Here is a 5,664-nt window from a genome sequence, read left to right on the forward strand (position 1 = left end):
AGATTTTCAATGACTCCCACCTTGGCCTTGTCCACCTCCAGACCTTTGCTAGAGACCTTATGCCCAAGGATAATGCCTTCACGCACCATAAAATGACATTTCTCCCAATTAAGCACCAAATTAGTTTCCACGCATCTTTTGAGTACGGCGCGCAGATTATTCAAGCATTCATCATATGAGTGTCCAAAGACGGAGAAGTCATCCATGAACACTTCGACGTTATTTCCAATCATGTCAGAGAATATAGCCATCATACATCTCTGAAAGGTGGCCGGGGCGCCACATAACCCAAATGAAACTCTACGAAAAGCAAATGTGCCAAATGGACAAGTGAAGGTAGTCTTTTCCTGATCCTCTGGTACAATACAAATCTGATTATACCCGGAATAACCATCCAGAAGACAAAAATACTCATGTCCCGCCAATCTGTCAAGCATTTGATCAATGAATGGGAGAGGGAAGTGATCCTTCCTTGTGGCTTTGTTCAATTTTCTATAATCCATGCATACTCTCCATCCTGTAACTGTTCGAGTAGGGATGAGCTCATTCTTTTCATTTGCGACCACAGTGATACCTCCTTTCTTAGGAACACATTGTACAGGGCTCACCCACGAGCTGTCAGAAATAGGATAAATGATGCCTGCATCTAGCCATTTCAGAATTTCTTTCTTCACCACCTCCTTCATGATGGGATTCAGTCTTCGTTGCTGTTCCACAGTTGGCTTACTACCTTCCTCTAACAGAATTTTATGCATACAATATGAAGGACTTATCCCCTTGATGTCTGCTATGGTCCATCCTATAGCCGATTTGAATTCTCTCAAAATCCTTAAGAGCTTGTCTTCCTCACTACCTGAAAGGTCAGCTGAAATAATAACAGGTAACGTAGATGAATCACCTAAAAAAGCATACCTCAAGTGTTCAGGTAATGGTTTGAGCTCCAAGGTAGGTGCTTCCTCTATTGATGGTTTGAGCTTCCCTTCAGCGTTCTTGAGGTCAGAAGTACCAAGAGATTCAAATGGTATATCCAGCTTTCGCTTCCAGGGAGAAGCGTTCAGATATTGTAATTGCTCGTTGCTATCTTCATCATCACTGTCAAATTCCCCCACTAAGGCCTTTTCTAATGCATCAGACATTAGCATATGATCGAGTTCCGAAGTAACCGCAGAATCAATCACATCCACTTTTAAGCACTCCTCATCTTCTGTAGGGAATTTCATTGCCTTGAATACGTTGAAGGTCACATCCTGATCTTGAACCCGCATAGTAAGTTCCCCTTTTTGCACATCTATCAAGGTACGGCCAGTAGCCAAGAAAGGCCTTCCCAAGATTATGGAAATCTTCTTATCTTCCTCAAAATCCAGAATAACAAAATCTGCAGGAAAGAAGAGCTTATCCACCTTGACAAGCACATCCTCAACTATGCCCCTTGGGTAAGTAATGGAACGATCCGCCAATTGTAGCGACATGTATGTGGGTTTTGGATCAGGCAGATCCAGCTTTTTAAAGATCGACAAGGGCATCAGATTAATGCTTGCTCCCAAATCACAAAGGCACTTGTCAAAAGTTAGATTGCCAATGGTGCAAGGAATGGTGAAGCTTCCTGGATCTTTCAGTTTTGGTGGTAACTTTTGCTGCAGAACAGCGCTGCATTCTTCCGTGAGAGCAACGGTTTCAAGGACATCCAGTTTCACCTTCCTTGAGAGAATAGTCTTCATAAACTTCGCATAACTAGGCATTTGTTCCAGAGCCTCAGCGAAAGGTATATTGATGTGAAGTTTCTTGAACTCCTCCAGAAACTTCCCGAACTGTCTATCCAGCTTTTATTGCTGCAATCTCTTAGGAAAAGGTGGTGGAGGATAGAGCTGTTTCTCCCCTGTATTAGCCTCAAGCAGAGTGTGTTCAACAGTAGTCTTCCTTGGTTCCGCCGCTTTCTCCTTTTGCTTAGATTCTTCATCCCTAACTTCAGCTTCGACTTCTTTTGCCTTTTCAGCATCAGCTACTTTTCCAGACCTTAAGGTAATAGCCTTGACTTGCTCTTTGGCTTCCTTCCTGCCTGGTACTTCCGTGTCACTGGGAAGAGTGCCAGGTTGACGATTGAGCACTGTATTGGCTAATTGACCGATTTGATTTTCCAAGGTCTTGATAGAAACCGCCTGACTCTTGCACAACAGCTTAAGTTCCTCAAAATCAGCACTAATAGGTGCAGCTACACTTCCCTGTTGAGGATATGATTGCCTTGTAGCATACTGCTGTGGTTGCTAGAATCCAGGTGGGTTAAACTGTTTACTTACTCCTTGCTGATATGGTGGCTGAATAGCATTCTGATTATTCCCCCAGCTGAAATTTGGATGATTTCTGTTGTTAGGATGATAGGTCGCTGGCACAGGCTGCTGTTGTCGCTGATAATTATTCACATACTGAACAGATTCGTTGACAAGAGAACACTGATCCATAGCATGAGAACCTACACAAAGCTCACAAACCATAGCTATTTGATTAACTCCATACGTAGCCAGAGAATCAACCTTCATTGATAGCGCTTGGAGCTGGGCTGCAATAGCGGTGGCTGCATCAACTTCCAGAATACCTGCTACCTTGCCTGACGTCATCCTCTGAGTTGGGTTTTGATGCTCATTTGCAGCCATCGTCTCGATAAAATTATACGCCTCAGTATAGCTTTTAGCCCATAAGGCGCCTCCAGCTGCTGCATCGAGCATGGGCCGAGATTGGGCCCCCAAACCATTATAAAAACCAGTGATTACCATCCAATCCGGCATTCCATGATGTGGACATTTTCTCAACATTTCCTTGTAGCGTTCCCAAGCCTCGCACATAGATTCTGTAGGTTGCTGCGCAAATTGAGTAAGAGCACTCCTCATAGCAGAAGTCTTTGCCATTGGATAAAACTTCACCAGAAACTTTTACGCAAGATCTTGCCACGTAGTGATTGACCCAGCTGGTTCAGAATGTAACCAGTCTTTAGCCTTATCCCTCAGTGAGAATGGGAAAAGCCTCAACTTGATAGCCTCATCAGTCACGCCATTATACTTAAAAGTGCTGCAGATCTCGACAAAATTCCTTATGTGCATGTTGGGGTCTTCAGTTGCCGCTCCTCCAAAAGAAACAGAATTCTGCACCATCTGAATAGTGCCCGGCTTGATTTCAAAGGTGTTAGCTTGAATAGCCGGATGAAGGATGCTTGACTGAATGTCATCAATTTTAGGCCGAGAAAAATCCATAAGAGCTGGATCAGCTTGAACAATACGATCTCCCATGTTTACTGGTTCTTTCTGCTCAGTTCCTGAATCCGAATCCTCAAAATCTAACTTCTCCGGTGTATCAAGAACTTCATCTTTCTCCTCAGCTGTATCTAAGGTCCTCTTGCGAGCACGAGAACGAGTTTGCATAAACATTTGCTAAAGTACCTGAAACACAACCGAAAAGAGTAATTAACTACTACGTCCTAATCACTGAGTCCTAATGACCAATGATGGTAAGTACATAAACTAAACAAATACGCCGAGTCCCCGGCAGCGGCGCCAAAAACTTGTTAGGGCGAAATCACGCACTAATATTCACGCAAGTATACGCATTCGCAAGTAATATAGAATACTTTCTAGTTCGTTCCCTCAGAGACTCAGACTAAGTTATTGTCTAATTTTACTCACTCACCAATGTATGATTACTTCTCAATGTTAATATAATAACACTTAAAATTGTTGATTAAATATTAACTATAATTAACTACTTAATTAACCACTTAACTAACACTTTAATTTATCAATAATAAAACACTCATGAGATCACAACTTCATTATTACTTCCTTCTATAGCCATAGTTATTACCTTTAGCATGTGACAGTGATGATATTAATCGAATAACACGAAACTGATAAAAGCCAACTTTCATTGTACTAATACCATTTTACCAAACATCCACAATTAAGATAGAAGTTGAATAGTCATCAATTATGTTGAGTTCCTATATATCTACAGAAATTGACAACACAACGATTTAAGCACAAGTTATTCCTTTTTGATTACATAGGGCAAATAAAACTGTTAGAGTTACCCACTAATCATGCACAACGTACATGAACCTATGCTAGCATGGCAAGTTCTAAATCTCAAGATCCACCGTCGCTTCACAAGAGATTAACACCCTATCTTATATGTTCGCGACGCACATAAGACGAATACGCACAACCAATACTAGATATCATGCAATCATCACACACTAAAGTATTAAACAATTAACTAAAAAATTCCATAATAAATCCGTTGCAACCCCATGATCATGATTAGCCCATAATAGAACTTATCGCCATCATGGGTTCATATGAAATCATGATAAACAAACACAAGAAAATAACAACTAAACTAATTATATTAAAATAGAGTACGTCACAAGAGTAAATAAGTCAAAGCAAGAAAACTAGCATCCAACGTTACAACGAAACAAGAATCACAAGAATATATGCTTCCTCTTCGTTGCTGTGTGCTAAATCGGTCTTCTTCCTTATCTCCTTCGCTTCTTGCAAAACACAATCTAAAACATAATCTCCTCTTAATACTCTGTGAAAAATGTCTCAAATCTACCTATATAATAGTCCCATAAAACTCAGATTACATAGAAGTTGTAAGCCAAACAGAAGTAGAAGTCTAAAATAATATATCTTTTTCCCCGACCCTACGCGGCCGCTCAGCATTTCTGCACGGGCGCGCAAGGCTGCTGCGCGGCCGCTCAGCATTGCTGCGCGGGCGCGCAGGACCCTACTGGAAAATTTCCAGGTTTACTCCGTTTCTTCGCCGGAATCTGCCCGTTCTTTTCCTCTCGCAATGGTGAACACATGCCAAGGCTTATTCTTGATGATTCCTTCTCTGAAATGCAACTAATACCCTGAAATGCATAAACACTAGAAAAACGCATCAAATACACAAAATACTTGATTTCAAGACACCAATTTAAGCCATTTTAAGACGTTCTAAGTGGTATAAAATGCCACTTATTAGCGACCTCCAGGTTATGAGTAGGATATCTAATCTCGTATTCCTTCAGTTGTCTCGACGCATACGCAATCACCTTACCGTGCTGCATAAGCACACACCCTAATCCTTTGTGTGACACGTCACTATATATCACAAAATCTCCTTTTCCGTCTGGCAATGCTAACACCGGGGCCGTTACCAACCTTTTCTTTAATTCTTGAAAACTGTTCTCATATTTTTCCGTCCATTCAAACTTCTCTGTCTTACGAGTAAGTCGTGTCAAAGGGGCTACGATCTTCGTAAAGTCCTGTACAAATCTACGATAGTAACCGGCCAATCCTATGAAACTCCTTACCTCTGTGGGTATGGTTGGCCTTTCCCAATTTGAGACCGCCTATATCTTGGAGGGGTCGACCAATACTCCTTCTTTATTGATCACATGTCCTAAAAACTGTACTTCATTCCTCCAGAATTCACACTTCGAGAATTTGGCAAATAAATGTTCCTCTCTGAGTATTCCTAGAGCTATCCTCAAATGCTCTACATGTTCTGCCTCGGTCCTTGAGTAGATTAAAATATCATCGATGAAAACTATCACACACTTGTCCAAGTACTTCTTGAATACTCTGTTCATTAAATCCATGAAAGCCGCTGGGGCATTGGTTAATCCAA

The 5,664-nt window shown here is 41.4% G+C and overlaps 1 non-coding gene across 1 annotated transcript; it reads left to right on the forward strand.

The window, feature by feature from the left end:
- The first annotated feature begins 2,778 nt into the window (after positions 1 to 2,778).
- On the forward strand, positions 2,779 to 2,885 carry LOC141709408 (small nucleolar RNA R71). The gene has a single exon (XR_012569986.1). It is a non-coding gene; the product is annotated as a small nucleolar RNA R71 (small nucleolar RNA).
- Positions 2,886 to 5,664: the final 2,779 nt, after the last annotated feature.

The sequence above is a fragment of the Apium graveolens genome, chromosome 2, assembly GCF_009905375.1.
Source record: "Apium graveolens cultivar Ventura chromosome 2, ASM990537v1, whole genome shotgun sequence".
Lineage (NCBI taxonomy): Eukaryota > Viridiplantae > Streptophyta > Magnoliopsida > Apiales > Apiaceae > Apium > Apium graveolens.